Source organism: Parambassis ranga, unplaced genomic scaffold (assembly GCF_900634625.1).
Source record: "Parambassis ranga unplaced genomic scaffold, fParRan2.1 scaffold_27_arrow_ctg1, whole genome shotgun sequence".
Classification (NCBI taxonomy): Eukaryota; Metazoa; Chordata; class Actinopteri; family Ambassidae; genus Parambassis; species Parambassis ranga.
This window is the reverse complement of record NW_021144800.1, coordinates 399,899-427,890: the sequence shown is the minus strand read 5'-3', so window position 1 is coordinate 427,890 and position 27,992 is coordinate 399,899. Positions and strand designations below refer to the sequence as shown.

General features: G+C 41.9%; 2 non-coding genes across 2 annotated transcripts; one reads left to right on the top strand and one right to left on the bottom strand.

Moving 5' to 3' along the window:
* Nucleotides 1-6,581: 6,581 nt before the first annotated feature.
* Nucleotides 6,582-6,663, top strand: trnas-aga (transfer RNA serine (anticodon AGA)). Its single transcript has one exon. It is a non-coding gene; the product is annotated as a tRNA-Ser (tRNA).
* Nucleotides 6,664-12,879: 6,216 nt separating this feature from the next.
* Nucleotides 12,880-12,952, bottom strand: trnak-uuu (transfer RNA lysine (anticodon UUU)). The gene has a single exon. It is a non-coding gene; the product is annotated as a tRNA-Lys (tRNA).
* Between the last annotated feature and the right edge of the window lie 15,040 nt (nucleotides 12,953-27,992).

Below are 27,992 nucleotides of genomic sequence, written 5' to 3'. Positions count from 1 at the left end.
AAAGATGACGATTTGGCTCATACTTTTGATGACATAAATCCCTGATCTGTGCTCAGTGTCTTACCTGTCCCTGGCTAGCTGTCTCTGCCAGCTGGTGGAGTTTGCTGCTCAAACACATAACAAGCTTGTCCCTGAGGTTGGGCATAGGATGCAGCAAGGGGCAGCAGAAGGAAGAGGAGGAGGGGATGGGTAGAGGAGGTCATGTAAGGCTGCCTCAAGAGTGGAGACCACCTCAGCCCACTCCATTCCCTGCACAGCAAGTTCAAACTCTGCCATGAGGTCCATTTTTGACTGATGTCCCAGAACTGGTCCTATTGCACAGTAATAGGACCTATCTTCAGCCTCCCTTAATAAGAGGCTGCGGGCATTTTAACTTAGCAAACAATTTTGCAGACTACGAATTTACACACAAACACCAATAAATATGTTATATGAATGGAATTTAAGTATGTTGTTTTTAGCTCTTACGAAGACCAAACTAGCTCAAAGTGTGTGTGTGTGTGTGTGTGAGTTCTCAGGTGCTCAGTGCTCAGGTTTCGAGGAATATTGTTTGAAAAATGCATTTGCTTCTTTATAATATATATATTGTTGATCATCTTTATATTGTTATATTATATATTGTTGTCTTCATATGTTATATTATAGTGTTTACATTGTTTATATATATCTTGTTTATAATATTGTTTATATATATATATATATATATTAGGGGTGGGACGGTTCAGGAAAAAAATCCAGTTCAGGGCGCGTGTTCTGTTCGGTTGTGGACATGCGCATCAAGTAATGCAGGGAGGTGTTTTTACCACAGCATAGAGATGAGTGTTGGCAACTTGGCGTCTCTCTCACTACATTTGGCGCTTTCCAAACTTTTTTTAATCAAAAGCAACTAGTGACTCTCTCTGGTGACTTTTGAAAACTGGCGTGAAATCATTCTGCAGTCAGTCCTCGACAAGCAGCGGCCGTGAGCTCCTCCCCCGCCTCAACGCATTCACAGCTGGTCACTCTCACTGTAGCGTCAGCTGCAGCAGAGCAGAGACCCACAGCACTCTGCGTCCAACCATGCACAAAGCTGCCGCTAGTCCCATCAATGCTTACAGAGCGGGATGTAAATAGCATATCTCAATGGCAAAAATAAAAACACATGCATCAGTACTGTTGCATAGCTTAGTGTAGTCATAAGGCTGTTCCATACTCTGCGAGACAAAGAGCGGAGAACGCGCTCCACGGGTGGCAAGAGATAAAAAAAAGGTCTTTTCCGCACTGAGGTACCATACTCCGCGAGACGTGTATGTGCAGAACTCATACGGCCCGCCCACTGCAGCGCACGCCGTGTATACTACAGGGAATTTCTTGCCACCGGGATCACCACTTTTACTATTCTGCACACTGCGTTTTGCCTTTGCAAATCTGTCGCACAGGTAGCGCCACTTTTTGCGACACACACTCTCTTCTGTGCAGAGTATCGTTGCTATCTCCTTCCAGGAGTTGTTGGCCATCAGCGTGTCTTTGTAGGTCCTCAACGATGTATTGTAGAGATGCTCGTATCTCCTCACTGCCTCAGCAAGCTGCTCCTCAAAACATCCATTGTTGAATTAATTAAATCTGTTGAATCAGTGCTGTTTACACACCTACCTATATACCTGGAGAGGCTCTTGCGCTTCTCCACTTTCATCTTGATGGTCGTGCCGGGAAGACAAGCAGGTGGTGGTAAAGGAAGCTGGCCATTCTTGAGAGCGGACCCAAAGTTGCTCTTATCAAAAACTCCTCCATCGCTCTCTTTGCCATAGGCACCCACGTCGACCATGGTAAATCTATGTCGCGCGTCACACACAGCCAACAAAACAATGGAGTGCTGACCTTTGTAATTAAAGTAGTCACTTCCTGCTCTTGGAGGTGCTTTGATTTTCACGTTTTCCATCTATAGCCCCAACACAATTTGGAAAATTCCACAGCCTCCAAAAGTCCACAGCTATGTCGGCCATCTGTGTCGGTGATGGAAAGGCCACAAACTCGTTCTGCAGGGCAAGCCAGATGGCCTTGGACACTTCGGAAACAGTATTACAAACTGTTGTCAGTCCCAATTTGTAGCTGGCGGCGACACTGACCTGTGAGCTCCCAGAAGCTAATATGCGCAGTGTGACTGCCAATCTCCTGGATAGAGATGGGCATGCTGTGTGTGGGTGCATGCTGGATGAACGGCGTGATCCGACGGACAAGGTCGTCAAAACGTCCGGCCGACATCCTGAAATAGCTAAAGTGCCTCTCGTCATCCATCTGCCGCATCTGTTGCACCAGGACTCTGTACTCTCCCTGCTCGACTCTCGTTGCATCGAGTGGCCGGACGTGCCACCTACGTTGCCTTTTTCTCGCAAACTCCGTGCATAGCAGCAACAACTCCTCTTCTTCTTCTTCCTCTTTATGCATGTTCGTCTCCTCGTCCATCTGCACTAACAAAGCTGCAAAATCCATAATGTCAGCTGCTGTACCTTCCTCTGTTCACAAACACTGGAGGTGGGCTGTGTGTGATGTTGTTCCTGTTTGGTGTCTGACGTGCGCTGCAGTGGGCGGGCCGTATGAGGAGTTCTGCACACACGCGTCTCGCGGAGTATGGTACCTCAGTGCGGAAAAGACCTTTTTTTTGTATCTCTTACCACCCGTGGAGTGCGTTCTCCACTCTTTGTCTCGCGGAGTATGGAGCAGCCTTTACAGCTCACAGTGCAGGTCACATACTGGGTGATGACGTCCTCCTGCAGGTGTTACTGTGGAACAACTGCTCTGGATTGGGTCTGAATAGAACTTTGTTAGCTTTGTAAAGCTGTGTGGTAGTTAGAGAGGCCTGAAACTGAAAAGTGTCAACAACACTGGAGTGTCAACAACAAGGAGTTGGTGTCCAATGGAATACAGTTAAACACCAGGGCTCGTCCGGGATTTGTCTTGATAACTGCCTCTCATTTCCACCTGTTGTCTGTTCCATTTGCACAACAGCAGCTGAAACTGATTCACAATCAGTGTTGATCCTAACTGGACGGGCTGGTTTCACACAAGTGTGGCCACATCAACCTGTCTCTGGCAACAGATCATCACCTCATCACCTCTCACCAACCTCCCTTCATCTGCTTGGAGCCGCAGCCAGGCGGTGCCAGATCGTTCATATGGTGGCATATTAGTCATTCATTTATTGCCACATGTTTTCAATGAATGTTACATGTATTGATTTAATTTCTGCATTGTGGGTCAAATAAAGGTTTCCTCCATTTTAATTCATATTGATTCAGTTCACGCTGTGTTTATGTCTCCTTGTAGCTGACAGCAGCAACAACAGGGCTCAGTCTGTTTTACCACTGGATGTAGTGAAGTTTATAGTTATCCAGAGAAGGACTGTGTACTTTATGATTTGTATCTTAAGAGGAGATTTGCATATTAGGGATGAAATAAATACAGCATGAAATATAAATAAATAAATTGCAAATGTCCCTTTCAGGGCTCCATAAATGTTAATCCTAAAAAAGGAACATCCAGTGTGGACATACACAGTGAACATAAACTGCTATAATAACAACTTTAAAAACAATCAGACTAATTCCACTGTGATCCTTAGTAGCATTATCCGTAATAAGATTGTCAGTGAAGAAAACAAATATAAACACACACACACTCTTCTCCCAGCTCTTATAAAGACGTCCGTCATAGAAGCAGAGTCCTACCGGAGCTCCAGAGAGACACAAACAGCAGCAGCACTCTGTGACCCATGTCCACTCTGTGTGTCCTCCAAACAGTCTTCCTCAGGTCTTTATCAGGACAGCAGTCAGAGGAAAAGGCAGAAAGAGCAGAGCTGATAAGTCACATGACTGATGCACTGACACGCTCTCTAGTCAGCTCTTCCACCAATCAGGCGCTGCCTCGCTGCTCATGCAGCCAATCAGGTTGTAGCAGTACATTTAAAGCTTTCCTCTCTCTGCTGTCAGCTGTCATTCCAGATCACCTTTGAGAGCTGCTCTGGAATGGTGGATGGATCTGAGTGGTGTTTTGGAGCTGACTAGAGAGCGTGTCAGTGCATCAGTCATGTGACTTATCAGCTCTGCTCTTTCTGCCTTTTCCTCTGAATCTTTTCATCTCATCAGTGTTCCGACCTCATACGTCCTGCATCAACATGAAGCTGCTGTTTATTCATGCATTTCTAACACACAGCTGACAGGTCCGTCACTACCTGCAGTAAGGTATTGGATCTGGACTGGAAGCTGAGTGAGGAGAGAAGCATTCTGAAGGCTTCCAGTGACTGAAGTGTGGATGTTGAATCTGTCTGAGTCCAGTGTTCAGCTCAGTCCAGCTGCTGCACACAGTGAGGAGCTGTGACTGCATCCAGCTCATCCTGCTATGAACTGTGAGTCTGAACTTTGGGGTTGACCCTGCAGGATCCTGCAAAGGCCCAACAGCCTGTTGTACTGATGCACAGGAAGCCTTTCCACAGTTGAAGCAGGCAGTGTGTGTGTCTGAAGCAGTGTATTGTGTGTGTGTGTCTGTGTGTTAGTGTGTGTCAGTGTCTATATTGTGGCCCTGTGTTGGCCTCTCAGGGAGTGTTGTGTTGTTGCTGCTGTCTCTCCCCTGTGTGTGCAGGAGGTTGCTGGGTGGAGCTGATCCTGAGCTTATGCAGCTCTCCTGTGCTGACGAGCTGGAGACGGTTTAAGAGTTCCCAGTCTGTTTGCTTCACTCTCTCTCTCCCTGTCTGGCCTACTAGGAGGGCTGCTCTCTCTCCAGCCTGCTGCAGGCATGGCAGTGTATTTTGTTTGCACATTTCCTTGTTTGTCAATTGTTGGTATACAACTACTGTTCTTTCTTCAATAAAATGGTCAAACGGTTAAAGTTGTGTTTGTCCTCCCCAATGTGTCACACTTTCTGAGCCGGTGTGACAATAAATGTGTGTGCATGTCTGTAAGAGTGTGTGTATGATTGTGTGTTGGTGTGTGTGTTGCGTCTATATGTGTGCATGTGTCTATATGTGTGTGTGTGTGTGTGTGCGTGTGTGTGTCTATATGTTTGTGTTATGTATGTGCGTGTGTGTGTGTATGTGTGTCTGTGTGTGTCAGTGTGTGTGTGTGGTCAGCTTTCATCCTTCCTGTCAGCAGAGCAAAGCTGTATCAGTGTCTCATCCAGGTCTCAGCTCCTCAGGCTTTCTTCAGAAGAGCTGTCACTGTTGGAGTATCTGTTGCACAAGTGCTGCACATATCTGATCTAAGTTCTTTCTGAATCCTCACATCTAAAGTTACAGAGAACTTTTACAAACTCCCTTCTTGTTGGCTGCTACAAGCCAACAGCCTCCACACATCAGAGGCCTGCACACCATGAGCTTCCTGCACTTCCTGCTGTTGATGACAGCTCTCTCTCAGATTGGGAGATTAGACTGATGTGACTGTGACATCATGACGTCACTATTCAGAGCCTGCTGTTTAACATGGTGCTCACAGAGAGACAGAAACAGCAGCAGCACTCTGTGAGCCAGGTCCACTCTACTTGGAGGAAGTAAAACGCCTCATTTCATCAAGATGGAGACACTAAAGAACACAACCAGCAGCTGTGACACATCAGCTTTTCCTCTTAATCTACTCAGTTCATGGATGTTCTGACACACGTCCTGCCTCGTGCTTCAACAGGAAGACTCATCAAGTTGATAGCAGCTTCAAAATAAGTGTGTATAAGTATTAAAACACTAAACTGTGACTTCAGTGAGTCTCCTTTATTTGAACTGATTCATAAAATGATCATAAACACATGACAAATGAAATCCATTCAAACTCTGACGTTCACCTCATCATATCCCAGTGGCAGACAGAGCAGGCCCCCTGAGTGACAGCAAAGCAGTGAGCCCCCTGCTGGTGATCAGCTGCATGTACCAGAAGCAGACAGAGATTTCTGATATGATGTTAAAGGTGTCACAGAGGAGGATCCGACTGTCTGACCTCTGATTCTTCTGTCAGCATCAGACACATCACAGTTTGATCAGTTTTCAGATCACACACAGCAGCATCAGTAACACTGAGCAGACATTACACACTCCATCAAACACACACACACACTGCTCACTTATAACAGGGATAATAAGTAAAGTTCTTTACAATAAATTCACATTCACATTTTATTATCACTTCACACATGGCACAGTATATATGGCAGAGAGTTAAAGGTGGAATATGTAGTCAGAGTTAATACCAAATATTGACACTAGGTGGCAGCACTTCAGCCTCCATCCACTGCTGCACTACCAGCACCACTCTCAGTGCTTTTTGTTTCCATTGACTGTACAACATGATTCAATCCATGTTATTTATATGACAAACTATGTGTAGTGTTTCTATGTGTGTAGCTGACATGTTGCTCAGCTTCCATTGGACACATATACTAGATGGAAGCTGCAGCAGGATTGGCTGATGACTGATCACAGGTGTGAACAATCAAACCTGCGAATGAAATGGAAAACAAGTAAAGGAGCACCAACACCAAACTGGACAGGACAAACTGGACAAGACCATGCACTCATGGACAGAACCAACCTGGGTCGTCAGACTCTTCATCGTTACCTTTTGCCGGTTGTTGTGGCCGAGTGGTTAAGGCGATGGACTAGAAATCCATTGGGGTTTCCCTGCGCAGGTTCGAATCCTGCCAACAACGGTTCTTTTCATCTCCAAGATCACTTTATGCCCCTCCATCGTTTACACTTAACAAGTCTGATGTGTTAACAACGAGCTCTATGAAAAAGGTCATCTTGACCAGTCAGTGCTGCCATTTATATTGACTGTCTGAGGACCAAACCCTGGCACAGTCCATCTGACACTTCCAAAAACGCTGGACCGAGAGCAACTGGTGTGCAGTGAGGAGGCAAAGGATAAAACGTCCCAGCACATTTCAAACCCAGTTTCACCTTGAGGCAGAGACTGCTTCACCTTAAGGACAAAACACCTGGGGAAGGCAGATCTCAAGGTACTACAATAGTCAGAATGATTCATCATGTGGTGACCAGATGAAAAATCTCATCTCTGGCTCAAGACTTGTTGAGATAGCATAGACAGACACACTCTGAGTCTGTCCACATCAGTGTCAGTGAAGATTTCAGATTGTTTATTAAGTATTCATCCTTGAGATTTTCCAAACTTGTTGTGGACAGCACGACTTAGGGGGCACGCTTTTCATGTCAGGATGGCCGAGCGGTCCAAGGCGCTGCGTTCAAGCTGGGGAACATTCGTCCGTCTAAGATGGGGAAGAAGGGGGGAGAAGAAAAGAAGAGGAAAAAGAGGGGAAAAAGGGAAAAATGAAAAAAGAAAGGAAAGCTGTGGAAACATATCTAATTTATGTACGTATTTCAAACTTTTGAAATACTTAGGATTTTACTTTGGACCACAGCTTGGATTCGAACCGGCGACCACAGGAATGCTAGTGTTGATCTGCATCTGCTACATTTTTGGCATCATTTTTACAAATGGACATATGGATAAACGTTTTAACAGTCTGCCTAAAGTAAACGGAGTGTTGCTATTAAGCAGGGACTCTCCTGTGTTGTACTCTATTTACCTTTGTTGCATAACACAGACCACAGACACATGAAATGAGACTGTTTCGGGTTTATTAACTCAAAATCATATTTTCTTACATCCCAAATAACGCTGTAATCCGACCCATATTTACAAATAAATGTCCCTTCAGTCCCGATCAAAAAGTAACAGGCAAACAAACAAAAAACTCCTCCTGGTGAACCCCACACAGGATCCTCTCTCTCCCTGGGCGATCCTTGTCCATAAAAACAAATGGATATTGTCCGTATTTTTTTTTTCGAATCACGGGTCCCTCTTACTCTCCCCGTTTTCCCGTTTTCCTTCTCCTGTCTGCCACCGCTGTCCTTCACGTCTCTCTCCTTTCACCCACAGCATGTCAGCTGGCAAAATAGATCACCCAACCCCCCGCTGTCCTCTGACACGCCGTGTACCACAACATATAATATAAAATATATAATAAAATATTACAAAGAATGCCGTAGCTTTAAGCAGCATTAAGGGACAATGTTTATTTACAGGAAGACATTTCTATATGGCCATACACCATAAAAATCTAAATAACTTATGTGGTAGTGCTGTGGTAGTGCTTAAACGGTGCTGTGGTAGTGCTTAAACGTGGGTGGAAATACTTTGATTCTCAGGTTTGGTGTTTAAACACTGCACCTTAAATAACATTAGTAAGCACCGAGTGGCAAAAACAAAATCCACTTTGTGTAACGACCGTAACTCAACAAATCTATCAATCTATAAAAACGTCAACACAGTACAAGAGTTTACATGACACACAAACGTAAAATAGTGTCACACGGCACTGTAGCAACTGTTTAATTACCGTACCGACTGTTTTTCTCGCTAGCTAGTGCAGAATGAATGACGACCGGTATGCGCCATACTGATTCTCTGCTCCAACATTTGTCCACCGTGATTGGTCAAATGTTGGAAATGTTGGACAGTGGGGAAGAAATCCGCTAGCTGATTGGGCGCACCTCCAGCAATTGAAGGCTTGTGATTGGCTCTTGTGTCCAACATTTTCCAACATTGTACGGACGATCCTTCGCCAGCTGGCGTTCAGGTCGCAGTCTCCACTGGAGACGTGGGTTCAAATCCCACTCCTGACAGTTCCTCCTCTGGAGGAGAAATAAGTTTTCATTTAAAACGCTGACTGATCTAACCCAGACCACAAAATCCAATTGAATGATTTCATCTGTTATGATAATATTAAAGGTAACAGCTGAGACGTTGGACAAAACTTTCAGGGGTTCTTCCTGTTTTTTCTTGCCACTGTTGCTCTTAAGGAGGGTCAGTCTCTGGCTCCAATCGGATGACATCACAGGTCACTGTCGGGTTAGGGGTTTAATTCCAGAATTTTGTCTACCATTCCGGAATCCTGCCTATCATTCTGGAATGGGTGGATGGATGTCTATTCCGGAATGCTGCCTCTCATTCTAGATTTCTGCCTTTCATTTGGGAATGCTTTCTTTCATTCTGGAATGCTTTTCATTCTAGCCGTTTCGCCACTCTATATTGGTGAAACCAAACAACCACTACACAGAAGGATGGCACAGCACAGGAGAGCCACCTCCTCAGGACAAGACTCAGCAGTTCACCTCCACCTCAAAGACAGTGGTCATTCCTTTGAGGATAATAATGTCCAAATCCTAGACAGGGAGGACAGATGGTATGAAAGAGGAGTCAAAGAAGCGTCTATGTGAAATTGGAAAAGCCCTCTCTAAACAGAGGGGGAGGGCTGAGGCATCAGCTCTCACCTGTTTACAACTCTGTCCTTTCATCCCTTCCTAGCAGACTTCACTCCCACTCAAACTCTAACGATGGGCCGTCAACTAGTGAGGCAACAGCTCTCACCTGTTCACAACCCTGTCCCTTCATCCCAGAGTTTCTGGTCGTTAACTGGCCATTAACCAACTATAGCAGGGGTCGGTAACCCGCGGCTCTAGAGCCGCATGTAGCTCTTTAGCGCTGTCCTAGTGGCTCCCTGGAGCTTTTTCAAAAATGTTTGAAAATGGAAAAAGATGTGGGAGGGAAATATAATGTTTTGTTTTAATATGGTTTCTGTAGGAGGACAAACATGACACAAACATTCTTAACATTTTCCAATGCTGTAAAAATGTTTAGAATAAATATTCAATTTCAACATTTCTGTCAACGAAGATTTGCGTCATAGCCTGCGATACACGTTTCTATCAGCAGGGCGGGATGCCAGGCAGGTGGCTGTTGTAAACAAACCGGTGGCTGTGTGATGGGCCATGGATCCCAAAGGACCGAATCATTTGCATTCATTGCCAATGCGGAAGGATTGCCTGAATGTTTGCTCTGTAGCGAGAAGTTGTCAAATAACAAAAAGAGTAGAAGTGGAAGCCAGTGGAAAATGTCTTTCCACTTCCTAAGCCAGTGGAAAGACATTTCCAGGGAAGGCATGTTACATTTGCAGCCGAGTACCCAGTTGGGAGTGAGAGAAAAAGTGCGATTGCATTACTTCTGGAGAAATTAGAGCAGCGCAAAAATAGATTTAAGAAGTGGATTGCATCTCCAAACATGAACTACATCAAATCAAAATATTGCACCCGCCAGATGAGAGCTTGCAGTCCTGCGTCAAGATTAAAGTTACATCTTAAATGCCCGATGTTGAGAAGCTGACCATTGAAAATGGAAAAACCGAAAACAGACGTCACATTAAACGGGTAAGAACACAATCCTGTCATAGGCACATATTTAGTAACGAAGTGGCTGTTTCTATAAAGTGATTTCTGATTTTCGTCAGTATATATGTGGAATGACACTTAGGGATATTATTGTGTTTTGTTGCTCAGGTCCGAAGCTGCGTTGGTTGCGTGCCAAAAGAGAAGAGGATGCTGCTTTGTTTTACCCTTGCACTGACTTGCTTGGTATTTGCACAGAAATCAAACTTAAACTGTATGAATTAGATTTTATATACTTTACCTTTTCAAAAGGCTGCTGTTTTATTTTTATAAATGCAGGCTGCGTTTTATTGCACTCTGTTTGTTGCCCAGATAAGGGGCACGTTATGCACGTTCCATTTTGTTGTTGTTTTTTCGAATCCTCAAAATAAAAATGACATCAAAAATCGGATTTCTTCATTGCATTTCTTTAATTTCATCAAAGCAATGAAACATAATTCATTCATATTGTAATGGAGTTGTCGTACAACAGAGCAGTCACGTGGTGCGTCATTCCCTACAGGATGTGCTGCAGAGAAAATAAACATGTAATCATGAAGGTTCATTATGTATTTGTAGCCAACTTAGTCATTTTGATAGTAGGCTAATATAGCTAATATAGATACATACAGCATGTGTTGCCTTTATTATAAGGCTTATATAAGGCTTTTAATTTTTTGTGGCTCCAGACATATTTGTTTTTTGTTTTTTTGGTCCAATATGGCTCTTTCAACATTTTGGGTTGCCGAACCCTGAACTATAGGGATCGTAGTCATGTGAGCTCCTGCAAGATCCACCCACAGAGGTCCTGAACACATAAAACTCGGATTCCCAACCAGAAAAGTAGCAGAACTGAAGAAGCCACTTGGGGAAGTGGCGAAACGTCTTCAAAAAACAATCCTTGATTGACTTTGTGGCTGTGGCATTAGCTCAACATTGAATCATAAAGTGTATTTGTTGCATAACAGGAAGTGGTCAGTGGAAACTGAATTGAATTGAACTGAGAAGCAGAACCTCTCCTTTATAGGGGTTGGTAATTGTCTCGCATTGGACAGAAATGAAAACTGTGTTTAGATAAGCAAAGATGCTAGCAGGTTAACAGTACTGCAGTGGTTAAACCCGATGGGCCGCTGAAGGGCTGAAAACGTGCAGGCACTATTACTTCAAATTCTGACACGGCCATGTTTGTAGTCCAATGAAAGAGGACAAGCTACTGAATTGAATGGTATAAAAAATCTAATGGACTACAATACCCAGCTGACATAAAATCCCTGCGTAAAGACTAGATGCAACAACACTAACGCTAGTGCGCGTAGGTGTTTGTGGAGGTTGTAGTTGCTTTAGTGCGCTTCAGTGACTTTTGGTGAATTTCAGTGAGTTTCAGTGAGTGTCAGAGGTTTTTTTTAGGTTGTTAGCTAGCTTATCTCTTCTTCTTACTGCGTCGAGAGGGGCATGGAGCAGAATTTCAACGGCAGGGATTTCCGGATTTGTTTGACCCCGTTGCCAGCCAGTTGAATGTTGGAAAAGATGGACCCAGTTTATGAGTAAGTTTTGTACATTTATTTTGAAGTGTAAACTATTTGTTGCTAATAAAAATGATTTATTATATATATACATATACACAGTATAGTAGACAGCAGGGTGGTAGTTGGGGTGAGAGAGGAGGATGCAGAGGATAGTGGTGATGATTCACTGTGGCAACCCCTAAGGGAAGAGCTGAACAGAGATGAAGGATGATTCAATCCTATTCAATACTGTCTTTACATATTTTTTACATAATGTGTATATTTCAATATGTATGCAATTACAGATAAAAATAAGTGTTATTATTTTCATAGCCAACAAGAGGGAAGAGCCCAGATGGGCCTGGGACCTGGCTTTCCTCTTCAGCGAGGTCCCAGGCCCATCTGGGCTCAACGCTGAGGCATCACCTCTCCTTGTTGTTATTGTATTTTTCTTACTTTACATTTGATTGGACTTTCATTATTTTACATTAGTTATTAGTTATGATAATAAAAACTGCTCTATTTGGAGACAAAATTATACATTTTGATGTTTTTGATTTTACACTGTGCATAATGGTAGAAGTTGATGAAGTACAAGGTAAAATTCATACCCAAAAGCTCCAGTAGATGGCAATAGACTAGTGAAATGGATATAAGTTGTATTTTTCAGCCACTTCCCTTTGGAAATGATAAGTAACCTATTTGGCAATGTGGTGCCAAATTGTGCCAGAGTGTCCGCCTGGTGATATCCTTACTAAAACCTTTGTGAAGACTTTGCTCTTTGTTCAAATTCTATCAAATTTGGTACATTTGTAGCCAAGGGATAGCTGAATGTGATCAATGGCATCTGTGTACATAGAATCATTGTTAGCATACTGTTTTCTGCTGTCAAACAGGAAAAAAACTTGAGGATAGAAATGTTACATTTCTCATTTAGTTTATTGTAATTCACTCAGGCATACTAATAGACACAATATTTTAAACACTGGAAAAGCATTCTCCGAGCTCCCTGGATGTTCCTAGACACCAAGAACATGCATAATGCACATTATTATTGTCTTTTTAGGTGATTTTTTTTTCTTTTAGGGTTTAAAGGGTTAACATCTGAATGTGGTGTAACAAGAGTACAAAGCTTGCCGCCCGAACAGGGACTTGAACCCTGGACCCTCAGATTAAAAGTCTGATGCTCTACCGACTGAGCTATCCAGGCTCTACATGTCATTTCAGGGACTAATTCTGTGCAGACAGGTTAACTGAAACAGAGAGCATTGATTGGCTACATTCAAACATATAAAGAAATTCGCTGAATGCTTCTTTAAGGGTGAACTTCCTGTGTGTGCAGACAGTGGAGGTGGTTTCAGGTGTTATAAATTGGCATCTCCATGGTTCAGATGAAGAAGTGGTTCCAGTTCCTCACATGCTCACATCTGCTAGTCCACAGAGGACAGTGGTCCTATACACATAAAGAACACATACTTAATGAATGTATGTGTTTTTATAGAGGACTTCATATTGTCTGAACCTGAGGAGGAGGAGGAGGAAGTCCTGTTCATATCAGCTGACAGGACTGATTCTGGTGTCAGCACATGTTGCTTTAATCTACAAAGTGAAATTGTTATTTGTTGCCAGTCATACACTCTCAGACTCTGGATTCCATTACAGGACAATGTGGACCTCATGACAGTGTTGTATGGAAAGCCAGTTCAGCATTTGTTACATTTCTTGATATTAAATATTTTATTTCTCGCACTAGTAAGGCAAAACGTTGCACTAGTTAACTAGTGAATGCATTTAGACCTGGTTAGTGTTGGGTGTATGAGCTTCAGGGATGTTATTTTAGGTTTGTTGTTTGTATTCATGTTAGTAAACTTGATTAGTTTTTGTGTTGTGTCTTCTTTCTATTGGCTGTTGGCAACACGTGTTTGCAGATGGGTTAAGGGTGAGCCTATTAGAATATGAGAGAGCCTGTTCATGAAGAAGGTCATGACTGAACAGTGTATGAACGTTCAGGGAGAGCAGCTCACTGTTCACTGGTGCTTTTGTTCTTTTGTGAAAAGGTAACGGCAATTAAATAAAGAGATGTTTGTTTCAAATAACACAAGTTAAAGCTGTGCCTGTTTTTATTGCACAGTCAAACTAATTTCATGACAAATAGCCTATATCATAGAATTTTAGTCGATTTTTAGTCGTTAAAAAATGTTGATGACTAAAATGTTTCTAAAATCAAATGACATTTTAGTCACAAGACTAAAATAAAAACTAAATCAAAAATTGCTGCCAAAATTAACACTGATATGACTACACATACTTATAGGTATGCTTACAATGAAGGGTTAACTACCAAATAATGTAATTGTCAGAAACAGAACTCAGCCTCATAAATATCCATTTTTACAGTGAGCTCCCAAGGAGCCATGCACAATCACTACCTTCACATGAAATAAACCACATCATAAAGTGCTGCTTACCTTTCAGAGGAATCAAACTTCTGAAAGCAATATGGCGCCCTGCACAAACTTCTCTCAGCAACTACGGTGTCACTGAAGAAAAGTGCAGCATGTGAGCTGACTCCAACCAAACCAACCGTGCCTCTGCACCACCTGCTGGCCAACCGGAACAGACTTACATGTATATCTGCAGATCTAATGGTTGTTCTGTATCGTCTTTATTTTTACTTTATCTGTTGTTATGCTGCTCAGGGCCTTGTTTTGATGCTGCTGCAATGGCTTCATGTTCCTCGGCCACACTTGGAGGAGCTGTTCACGTCCACAGGGAGGAAAGGAGACAGCGTGCTGATGGAGCAAACTCTGTTTACCATGTGGGGTAACATCGGCTTACAAGGATTCAACCTCCAATCTCAAAAACACATTATGGTAAGAAGTCTTATGTCTGTATTTGTGTATTTGTAAATATTAATAAAACAGTTTTACAAATATTTGATTTCACGTCTTTGCGTCAATTGATGCGAAAATCGAAGCAAGTGAACCTGTGACTAATTAATCTGGGTCTACGCTGCGTCTTCTGCTGCTGTCCAACAACACTCCGCCGCATCCGTGTCCGGCTGCCGTTAAAAGAAAACAAGCGGTCGCTGCAGCAGTCATACAGCTAACATCAGGAGGAACATGCTAAACAAACAGTGACACATTCAACAGAAGGAACTCTATAGTACGAGAGCAGGTAGGAGTTTTCTCTGAGACATAGAAAGTGTCATCTAAGAACTTCCCGTTTGTGAGCCCAGAGATAGCGAGTAGGAAGTCAAAATGAGTGACAGCATGTAGCTCAGTCAGCAGGATAAAACCTGTTTGTAGTGCCTTTAAGTTGAACATGGAGGCCTTTCTGTTTGTTGGCATGCTCGCTAAAACCACCGCTCAAACAGCGGCACATGTTGTTTTGATTATAAGGTTTTAAGCTAGCAACAGTTAGCTTGAAGCATAGCTGGCTAATCCACATCAGTGAAACTAAGCAGACAGCTCACCTTCATCACTGAGGAAGAGGAGTGCACCTTCCTCTCCACCTGCATCAGGACCGTGAACTCACATCATTCCACGCGTGTTTTAATGGCCTCCAACTAACAGTAAGACCTCTCACTCCTTCTGTCTTTCCTGCTGCTACATGCACACAGACACACACACAAGTGACAGAGCCACCAGGACAGAGTGGGACATCTCTGTTACTGAAGATCTTTGGAACACCGTCAGGAAACTGATCAGTTCATATTATATATATTATGATATTATTATTATTCTTCGCTTAATTTAACATCGGCACTCTGTGTGTGTGTATCTACACCTGCTACGTGAGCTGCACACAGACCAACATGGCCGACATTTGACTGACTGACAGACAGTCCGTCCTATGACAGCCAGGTGCACAGTCACTGAAGGGGACATCTGATTGGACCCTTGGACCTGATATAAAAACCGTGTGGCGCGAACGACGGTCAGACCCTCCTTCATCAGCTTATGAGAGGTAAGACACGGTTTGCTCCTCCTGCTTGTTGTTAGCTTCCTAGCTTAACATATTCATGCTGATAATGTTGCTACATGTTTAAAAATGTTTCATACATTGGTGTTATTGTGCAGTGTGGAGATAATGTGGATAATGTTGATGTGCTGTGTGGCTCATTCATTTTAACAGTGAACTGAGATTATAAGCATTGCTTAATATTGCTGAAGCTCTGTAATGATGTGGCAGTTTCTTGGTGTCTTCTCTCTGCATATTGCTAATATTAAATTAAATTAATTAAACTTAATTTAAATCATTAATTATTGAAGTAGTTAATTAGTGTATTTTGCTGCATGTGAAAGGCTAACAGGGTCAGTGAGTCCTAATCATGTGTGGTTTCATATTAATGTGCTGCTTTGGTGCTATAATGCTCTCAATGAATGAAGTTGTGTGGGACAGTGTAAAAGCATCAGTGCAGCTGTGACTGGGTAAATGACTGTGGTCTGCCATGTTTGGTTACTGTGGTTAGTGCAGTGTGTTGTGACTGAAAGTGTAATAAGGAGAGGCCATAGATGATGAGTGCTGTGTTAAAGCACACTGTCATCACCTTGGTAGCATTAATATGTGGGACAGCCTTTTTACTAATTGACAGATGTAGTTCTTGTGTGTGTTGTGTGTTGTTCTGCTGCTTCTGATGCAAATGTGTGCTTCACTCTTTCATCACTGGCAGTTTATATGATTTAAATCAGGTTGACAGACTGGTTTATAGTAAGTGTGTAATGTGGCTGAGGGACAGACTAAAGCTGTGAGAATGCACCTGCTGCTGGTTCTTGGTTTGTGCTGACTTTGATCATGGCTGTTTCATGCTGTTATGTTGTAATTAACCTTAATGAAACAGTGTTAATGCAACAGAGAGCCTTCATTTCTGTAAGGCTGTGTGTATCATGAGCTTTGTCTCTCCCTCAATGACATGATGAAGCTACTGTGTCACATCCTGTCATTACAACTACAGCTGCACCAGTTGATTAATGTGATTTAATAGTATGTGAAGCAACCTGGTCAATATCAGTCATCTTCTCTGCTTTTCTCCTAAATTATGGAGCTGTGATGCTGCCCACCAATGATCCTTGACTTTTGTCAGTCACACACTCTGCTGCCTGCCATTGTCATTCCATGTCAGCCATTTTGTGTCTGTGGTAAAGTACAGTGTATTGTTGCTGACAATACATGCTGTAGAGTTCTATAGGTGACCAGGTGTATCTGCATATTGGTAGTATTGATGGTGTGGGAACATTCAGATCTTCAACAGTGCAGCCACATTGGAAGGACATAGATTAGAGTAGAATATAGCATGTCCTTCCAGTGTGGCTGCACTGTTGAAGATCTAAATGTGGCTCGTTTGTCTTTACTGGTGTTCTTGTCTGTTAGTTAATGTGTGGGTTTTCTGGTTGAAAGATGTGATGCTAATGTGTGCTAAGCTATTTTAAATGATTTGACAACACTGTGAGGTCATTCATGTGATTTACATGAGCTTCAATGACTTGGTGTTTTCCTCTTGTCGTTCCATGTCAGCCATTTTGTCTCTGTTAAAACAGTGGGTGTTGTGGAACAAAATCTAAACCTGTAGATAATTAGCTGCCCCTTTGTAATAATATTGACACTTTTTCTGCTAATTGCATTATGTAATTGTTGATCACAATGAGAGGTTAACAGGAGTACAGGATTACTAATGAATTTTGAGTTCATTCGATTAGCTTAAATCAGTTGTTGGTAATGTTTGCTGACAGTCCTAGTATCTGGATCATGGCTGTTTCAGGCTGTTCACTTTAATGAAGATGTGTTAAAGCACCAGAGCTGCTGAACTCCTTGTGTGTGAGAGCCTGTTTGGTTTATGTCATTTGAAATTGAACATGATCAAAGTGTCGTGCGTTCACATTAACTTTATTAATACCCATGGAGTCATTGGGTTGTGTTAGCAGCATATACAAGAAGTGACAGTAAACACAATGCATGTGTTGATGATTTTCTGTGTCCTCTTCACAGATACTGTGTGTTGATACCCCAGTATTTTCTGAGCCAGTCATCTACAAAGTAAGTTACTAACACAGCCACAACTGTTATGTTGTGTTATTTTAAATGATACAATGATTCTGTACATGGTTTGTAAACCTTCAGCTGTAATGGAAACAGTAGTGCTTTTTATATTGTTTGAATGGAAATGTAACCGTGCCCTGACAGATTTGTTTTCTTCTTTTCTTCTTCTTAGAATTCTTTTCTTCTTTCACATTAAAAAGAAGAAAATGAATCATAATATTAATTAATAATAATTAAGGAGAGGTTGGTGTCTTTAGATAAGCATGTGTTTCAGAGATTCAGTGTAGTTTTGAGTGTGAGTACCAGTATGTGTTTGGCATGGTGTGCTGCTGATTTTGATTGAGCTTTGTATTCTTTCAGGTCTTGTATACATTCAACATGAGTACTGTGATTAAGTTTGTGCGGCATTATTATCAATACGTAGGGAGTGGCAGAGATGCCTGATTGTCAGGGCTCCTTGTACAAACAGAGCACAGTGTTGAGTAATAGGGCATAGAAACTTCAAGGTCCGCCAAAGAAACTGTTATTACTAACAGCAGCGTTACAGTGAGGAAACATACAATAATTATTCTATAACCCTATTCCCAGTTTGTTGGGGTGTTGTCAGAGCTTATTGCCTTTGATTAGGTGGTTGTTGTTGCAAAGAGCGTAAGGGAACCACACAGCCTCTGCTCTCTTGTTTCTGTGGTCCTGTAATACCTTTCATTCTGCTCTGTAGCCACTTAAGGTTTATATCCATTTTGATGTTGTTGTTGTCACATACACACTGTCACAAATGTTTAATTGAACGCTGGCTATCATACACAGGAAGAGGGATGCGATAGACGTGTATCCAGTGATTAGCCTGGCTGCCTCTTTAAACCCCTCTGGAAATGGTAAAAGCATTTTTGTAACTTCTATACAGATCCACAGTTTACTAAACATCGCAGATTGACACTAAGAGGCAAGAGATGGTGTAAACTAGCACACAGAAAGATGTTTTATATAGGCTACTATGAATGAGCTGAGACACTCCATAAATCATGTGTACAGGTGTACCTGAAGGGGCAGATGAAAGCTACAGACAGCAGGTCATCAGCTCTAACAGAAGAGACGACTCAACAAAAAGGCACGAGACGTCGTACAATATGTGGTCTTAATAATACAGTTACATTGTTCTAAGTGTTTTGTTGTTGGATTTCAGTTACCACCCCCATGTACGTTGGTATCAGACGGTCAACTGTGCAGTTGCAAGAGTGATCTTGGTGAACCCAGTAAATTAGACAAACAAACGGTGTCACACAGTTCCGGGTTACAGTTTAATGTAAAGGGCATCTCATTCAGTCACTTTCCTTTGGTGCTACTGTGATTGTTCTGTATTCTGTTGTTTCTGAATAATACAGCTGTCTCATAATTGGATTTAAAGGAAATCTACATTTAATTTGTGATTACATTATCATGAAATTTGATTGGCCTAACATTATACTAATTTAGCAAAGATATCTTTACTCTGCTGCAGTTACATTCATTCATGTCAGGGAACAAACTTCTTTGTTTGCACAGACTCAATATACCCGCCCTCATTTGTGTCAGATTTTCATTGTATACATTACATAACAGTAGAATAAAGCTTGCCCATCTGATTCCTAAGACCTTCTATCAGCAGCAAATATGTAACTTGGTTGTTGGTGCATTTCTTGACTGTCAGTATACCTGATTCCTTGTGGTTGCTCACCTGTGGGAAGCTTCCAAGGAATTATAGTGGTTTATTGGTTCACCCTGACAAAGAATGAGGAGGGATATAGGGGAAGATTATAGAGTTTGAGAGATGATCATGAAACAATGTAGAATATTGTTCCCTTTTGTGTTTTTGCAAATTGAAATTGTAAATTGCCTTAAATGCTTCAGAATTGCAAACAAGTGACCTGGTATGGAGGAAACTTGGAGTGTGTTGATGCCCTCTTTTTGTTCTGCAGTGGCAGAGTGAATGGTCGTCAGTACAGAGCCGACCTGGAGCTTTACCAGAATATTGTTGCTGAACAGTGCTGCTGGGAAATGAAGTCCAACCAACCCGTTCTCAAACTAGTCAAACAGCAGCAGGGACACTGGGAAAGACTTGTCAGGACTAAGGTACTCAACTTGTGTTCAGTCTACAGCAGAAATATAGAATTTTTCCACATCATCTTTTGATTGATTTCAAAGGTGATTTATCTTTCTAGAATATTTTTGTGAAAATGTTACTTTTGAATTATTAGTCAGTAAAAATATTCTCGCTTGCTGTCAAAGTAAATAGTGGCCAGTATAGAGTAAGTAATAAGAGTAATCAGAGTAAGTAATTCTCACGAAATACTAAGTGGTATCAAGAAGTATGAAAAAAAAACATATAAAATAAATAACATAAAAAAAACTATGAAACCTACGTGCCGAATTCACATTTAAATGTAAGTAAAGAGCAGTAGTTGGAGAGTTTTAAAATGCTAGTAGCATTAAGAAAATGAGTTTTGTATTTACAAACATGACGTCCTGTTGATACGAGGCGCTGTAAACTAAACGTTTTGATTGAATGTTGTTTCTGGACTGTTTACTGTAGTATAGTATAAAGTATAGTTCACGTGAGGAGCAATATTATTGTTATTATATCAAACGGTCATTCTGCCTGTTGTCATTTTGTTATAGGAGGAGCAGAGAGAAACAGAAGAAACCTGACAATTGATAACGGAGGAGATGAGGCTGGAGAGGGAGAGAGAGAGAGAGAGAGAGAGAGAGAGGGAGAGAGAGGGGGGAGAGAGAGAGAGAGGAGAGAGAGAGAGAGAGAGAGAGAAAGAGAGGGAGGGAGGGAGGGAGAGGGGGGGAGAGAGAGACAAGTTATTGTACAAGTTGGGAGGCTCAGGCATTATTTTATATCTGTCATGTCAAAGTTTATCCAAAATATTGAGTTGGAGTTATTAGTGTTTGTATTGCAGCAGTTTTAAATGGTGTTTTCCACTTAGGTCCATTAACTCCTATTATAATACTACATTTTAATATCAGAGCCATAACAACATGGAATCATGCATTTCTTAATGTAAGGGTTTCATTTGTGAGGACATGTCAAAGTTCATGATCATAAATTCAGCTTCACATTCTTCATTTCACTGCTTCTAAGACAAAAACATGTTCTGACCTGAAATCACAGTCAGTGATTCAAATGAAAGTGAAACATCATCAACATTTAAAGCACAAAGTTGAAGCTGCTGTCACTTCCACACACTCTGCTTCTACACACAGCACAGACTCACTGAGGAACCAGGAGACCAGAACCAGAACCCAGCATGTAGAGGCTGAGTGAATGTGGTGCTGAAGGTGTGGAGGTGGATCAGTGTGTCAGAGGAGACTCTGTAGAAGGACAGAGTGCCAGCAGGACAGTCCACATACACTGCTGCTCTGTGAGAGACAGAGGAGGAGGAGACGGATGTTCCTCTGTTATTGTGACAGACAGAGTAACCATGATCAGAGCAGAACAGACTCCAGGACTGATTGTTTCCTCCAAACACGCAGTCAGCACTGCGTCCTTTCCTTCTGATTCTTCTGTAACTCACTGATATATAAACCTCTCCTCTCCACTCGACCTCCCAGTAACAGCGACCAGTCAGAACATTTCTACACAGCAGCTGTTTCCACACATCAAATCTGTCTGGATGATCAGGATATGGCTGCTCCTCTCTCACATATGTCACCTTCCTGTTGTTGTCAGACAGTTTGAGCTTTGTGTGCACTGAGTTTGTGTCGACTTCAAGTTGACAGAAATCTGATGGAGAGAAAAAGACACAGCTGCAGTTTATCATCTGACACATCTGATGGCTTCATTCTGTCTTTACTGACTGATGTGTTGTTCATTCATACAAAGTTTATCATCAGACTTTTTGTCACTAATGTTTGAATGAACAAACACACAACTATCAGCTTTGTGTTCAAACACAAACTGGATATTTGCAGCAATGTGAGTAAAGACAGACGACACATTTAGAACATGAGAAGAACAGCAGCATCAACTGTATCATTGGATAAAGAGCATCATCCAAAAGCCCCATACAGGAACACACACAAACACACACACACACACACACACACACACACACACACACACTGATTTTCAAAATAAAAGCCTCCAAATCATTACACACCTTACTAGGCCTGGTAAACTACACACAAGCCACCCAGAAATATGCAGACACACACTATACACACCTGCCAACACACAGACACACAAACATGGATTTTCAAAATAAAAGACCCTGCACAATAACAGGATATGGCTGACGTGTAGATTTTCAAAATAAAACACTTAAACATGTTTTAACATGCATTAGGGAGTGTCCCCAACCCCCCCCCCCCCCCCCACACACACACACACACACACACACTTACACAGACACACACACACATACACACTTACACAGACACACACTGATTTTCAAAATAAAAGCCTCTAATTCATTACACAGCTAACTAGCGCTAGCCACCCCTACAAATTATACATCAAATCGACCGGCTCGGTCAGGACTACTACCCTCTGTGGTTTGGTAGCGATCGGATAATCAGTGTTTGAAAAAATCCAGAAAAACTGCGATCCACCCTCCCCACAGGCATCAAATTACTGTCAAAACTTTGAAGGCATGGCGTTTGGGCATGCTTTCACACAGAACCTTCATTCAAAATGTAAAATGTAGATAAACATTAGACCTCTGACATATTGAGTCCCCATGTCTGTGCCACTTTTTGTTTTGACAGGCAAGCCACTTAAGCTGACCTAACCCCCCTCATAGGAAATAATGGGAAACTGGTGAGATCCCTGACAAAACCCAGCTAACTTTGGAAGCCTATCAGTCTGGCATGCCCCTACACAGAATATTCATTTCAACTGCAAACTGCTCATAAGGAGTTGGACTTTATCATATTGAGTCCTCATGTTCATGTCTTTTACCAAACTTCATAAAATAGCAGCCAAAGTCACATCCACATCTTTAGGATTCCTCCATTCAGAATGAATGGAGAAGCATGGGGCCTATTAAACCTTATATAAAACCAATCAGAAACACTGTAAAAGCATGAAATGTCATCAGTGGCATCTTTCACATCTGCCGGTGATCAGGAATGAGGTTTGGTGGTATATAATGGGGCGGACCGGCAGCAGAGTGTGGGTGAGCGCGCATTGGCCCACTCAAAATTTCTTGTGGAATTTTCTAGGTTATATATACAATAGTTATTTCTATTTTCTTTCCTGTTTGGTTCTTCTGTCCTTATGTTCCTTTCTTTGGTTGGGATTGTTGGTGCATTATCATTGAGGGTTTTTCCTGTAGAACAGACCAAAAGTCCAGTTCATATGTTCACTGGGCCGAAGCCTCTGGCATAAAATCAATAATGTCATAATATGCCACCAGTACTGTTGTCCACAGGATGAAATCACACGTTTAAAAATGATTATTATTTATATATATTTAACATTTCACCACAAGATGGCAGCAAACATGGTCAAACTCTCACCACCCTGTTTGCCAGTGATCTGTGTTTTTTTTTTATTGCCCATTTCTAAAATGGCAAGTGTGAGTAAGAAAAGGAAGGTTGACAGCGAAGGCCGAAGTTTCAGGACAAGTGGAAATGGAAGAAGAATGTGAGGGCAAGACATCTTGCACATTGAAACCTGTGTTGGAGCCAGACCTGCCCCCTTTACTGCAGCTGAGAGCCCAGTCTCTTCCTTCTCATCAGAGGTCCCTCGTTAATCGCGGGGTTACGTTCCAAAAATAACCCGCAAAAGGTGAAATCCGTGAAGTGATGGGCTTTATTTTTTACAGTTATTCTAGATCAGACCTGGTGCTGCGTGACTATGCTGAAATGTACGGTAAAGCGTGAAGAAACTCCAAGGCACATTCAGATGTCACCGCGCTGCTGCAGCCGAAATATTTCCTCGTCATCTGTTCTTAAAAAGCTCAGATCTTGTCCAACTTTCAGAGCTTTGGGATTTGATCGTTTTTAAAACTAGTTTGAACTCGAATGGTTTTCTTCTGTAAAAATATCTTCACATCATCTGTGCTGCTCTGTGTGTGTGTGTGTGTTTCAACATACAACCAGCACACACTCAGAGTAGAGCTGGACACACACAGAGGACAGAGGAGAGAGCAGTAAATGACAGCAAAAGACTCTTACCAGGGTTCCCCACACACAGACCAGTTCACATCATCAACACCCTCCGCCACACATTGATTCCGTGTTTTTTTTCCGCCAATGCGATTTTATAATATAGCTATAATTCCGTTCATTCAACGCCGCGCAACTCTCTCTCTCTCCCTCCCGTCCGCGTTCACACACACACATAAGCGCACATGCACGCGCACACACCGAGAGCAGCTGATCCGCCCGCTCCTCCTTTCAATGCACCATGACTGTTGAAGGAAAACCCGGACCGGCGGATATGTTCACAGAGAAGACGGCCAACGTTATTGATAATGGAACATCGCGCACCCATTTATTAATCAGTTAGTTGCCTTGTTGTAACTTTAGTAGTTCCATATATCTGATTATAGTATTTATGCTATTAATGTATTTATGTGGTTAAATCACATTATTTATTTGAACCTTTATTTGAGCAGAAAATTTCATTTTACAAAACAAGAACAGGCGGACACATGAGGTCAGTGTTGAGTTCATACAGTGAAATAAAAACCTTCAGCTTCAGATGTTTGTGGAATCCATTCCTTAGATTAGAACTAAACTAGGCTCAAATTAAAGTAAGAACTTTAATTTCAATTCGGTGAGTCATCCAGGAAACATGAGAAAGGACAGGTCTGTCTGAGCAAACTCATTCTACTGGCCTGTAATGTATGGAGCTGAGGTGGGGGAAGGTCCAGGCAGGGTTCAAGTAAGCATGTATTTATTCATCTTATCACCCAGAACTAACTGAGGGAATTAAGATTTAACTGAATCCATTCAAAATGCTTCTTGTAGCTTTAAAACTGTCATAGATAAGCATGCAGGTGTATATTTAACCTTTATAAACCCCAATGACCAACTCTCCGACCGATGTGACACCGAGATGCCCCCACACACTGGTCTGTGGGAAACACTGCTTACAGTGATGAAAATGTAACAAGAGCATATTTATAAAGGTAGATACTGTGCCAGTGATCTCCAATTCAATTCATATTATTATTGATGAAAGAAATGTGGCCCTTTGCTTTTCTAATGGAAGTCTATGTGGCCCTCGCAAAAATTGCCCACCCCTGCCCTAGATGCTTTAAGGCTGTGAAGCCCTCACTACACACTTTATACTCCTTTCTCTCCTGTTCAAACACTGTCAGAGTTCAAACCTTCATAGAAAATAAGTCCAGTGTTACAGAATGAAACCAAAGCACAAAGCAAAATAAAAGGAAATATAATAACTGAAGATTAAAAAATGGTTTGTGAAATGGAAGTTGTGGCGGCTGCACTAAAATGAATGATAAGTTAATGTGGTCTGTTCAGAGCTGTCAGTAAAAGCTTGTTTAACTGGTTTCGGCTGTCCCGCCTAACAAACGAAGAGATTGCTTCCAAAACGCTATAAATCCAGAAAAAAGTGTTTTCTTTCCAAAAAGGGTTTATATGAAACTTCTAGTTTATGTTTCAAACTGTAATATATCATCATGAGTTTGTAATAACATCAAATAATCTGATCTATATTTTGATTTTAAACATTTATTAAACAATCAAATCTTTTTTCCACCCAAAAAGCTATAAATCCATTTCATCATAAAACTCATTTTATGTATTTATATATGTATTTCTAATAATATTATTTCGCCGGCTGTCAGTTGATCCGCATGACAAAAGTTTTTCTCTTTAGTATGTGAACAGGAAGTGGCCGGTATTTTCCCTCCAGCTGAGTTTCGGGATTCTGTTTGGAAGGCTTCCACTTTTTTCCCATGGAAGAAAAGAGGACTGCCTCATGGATACTGTCAAAGTTATTCATGTCACATAGCTAAAACACTCATTTAAAAGACGCCTGGACATACTTTCTATCTACTGACAGGGCGCCGCCATGACAGTTGGAATGCTGCCCTGTGATTGGTTGAATGGAAATGCTGCATTGTGCTGAAAATTAGGACTGGCGTTTGTAGCAGTGACAATGACAAAGCTGGAACCTAAAACTCCTGCTGGGGAGTAATAAACTCCAGTAAACACGAAAGAAATCCAACCGCCGAGGCTGCGCTACAACAGCTCTGATGGACTGATAGAACACTGACTCATGCACAATAACATGAGGAAAGACTGAGTCAAACTTACACTTCCTCAGCCCAGGTTTTAACCACTGCTCTCCACCATGCTCCACCCTGCAGGAAGAAACAGTCAGAATGATTTTCTAACCAACATGAGTCCAAACTGCTGATCAACATGAAGCAGAGTTCCTCAGTTTGTCAGAGACACACAAACAGACTGAAACTCATCTGTGTCGACTCCAGAAGAGTCTCTCCTGATCTGCTCTGTGTTTATTCATGTCCTCCATTCTGTGAAATATTGCTCTGTCAGTGCTTTACTGTAAAATCCTCTTCATGCAGCAACAGTGTAGGTTTGATCTCAGCATTGTGCATTTATCCAAAGCAGCAAACAAGCCACACTGTCTCTGACTGTTTGTTCCTTTCACTCTATATGCAAACACAAGCCTGGTTCACATGTGTCATGGATGGAAGAGTTTCTGACACACTTCAAATAAATACATTCACTCATGTCTGTGTGTAGTTTTTACAGTGATAATATTGTAGTGTCTCCCTGCTCTCTGTCTCTGACTGAAGGAACTCCTCCTTCTACCATTGTGCTGTTGTCTCCTCTGAAGCTTCACATATGGATTGTTTCAGGAACATTTGTTTGTGGAAATAATTCAGTGGTTCTTACAGCTGAGGACATTAATAAGTAGGGCATCATTTAGTATTTGATCTGCACTAAGTGTGACTGAAAATCAGTCTGTTTGTATTTTGACATGAAGAACGTGTATAAAGAAAAGTGAAGTTAACATGATGGACACTTAATGATGGAGGAAGATGAACATCAGGGATCAGTGATTATTTCTTCTCTGCAGTTTCAGTCCATCCATCAACAGCTGTGGATATATGAGCTAAACTGACAGACTGAGGAGGACTCATGCTCTGTGGTCTCTGTGTACCTGAGAGTCTTCAGACTACAATCTGGACTGTTGAGTAAAGCAGACAGCAGCTTCACTCCTGAGTCTCCTGGATGATTGTAGCTCAGGTCCAGCTCTCTCAGATAGGAGGGGTTGGAGGTCAGAGCCGAGGCCAGAGAAGCACAGCCCTCCTGTGTGATCAGACAACCTGACAGACTGGAGGTACAAAACATGTCATGAACTCAAGAAGAAAGAAGGAAAATCCAACAGATCTTCAACATGAACATGAAGCAGAATTTAACTGATGATCAAAAAGCTGGATCCTGACCTGAGAGTCTCCAGTCTGCAGTCTGGACCCCCTAATCCGTGAGACAGCTGCTTCACCCCTGAATCCTGCAGGTCGTTATTATTCAGATCCAGCTCTCTCAGACTAGAGGACTGGGAGCTGAGGACTGAGGACAGAGCTTCACAACTTCTCTCTGAGAGGTTACAGCTGCTCAGACTGAAAGAAATGCAAATTAGTTTAGTTGTTATTGATGAATGAATGGAAATTTGTTGTGAATAATGACAATAAAGATCTTTTTACTTGTGTAGAATTCAGTGCACATTAGTGTCTGAAAGCCTCCACATGTCAACACATGAACTGCATGTAGAAAAGCTTCAAACATAATGTTAAGGTATGCATTTAAATGATCAACAACCAGATCCTGACCTCAGTGATTCCAGACCACAGTCAGCACTCTCCAGTCCAGCACAAAGAAGCTTCACTCCTGAATCCTGCAGGTCATTATTATTCAGATCCAGCTCTCTCAGACTAGAGGACTGGGAGCTGAGGACTGAGGACAGAGCTTCACAGCTTCTCTCTGAGAGGTTACAGCTGCTCAGTCTGAAAGAAATGAAATGTGTACATTTAACAATACTGAATAATTGTAACAAGTAGAGCAGTGCAATGAAAAAAACAATTCTACAACATGAAAGGACACTATTGTCTAAGCTTAGTAATGTCAGTGGTTATAATTTGTGAATTATGTTTGTACATTTTTTATTATTAATCATCTGTCATTTCTATGGCAGAGAACAGGAATCAGCCAATCAGAAAAAAATG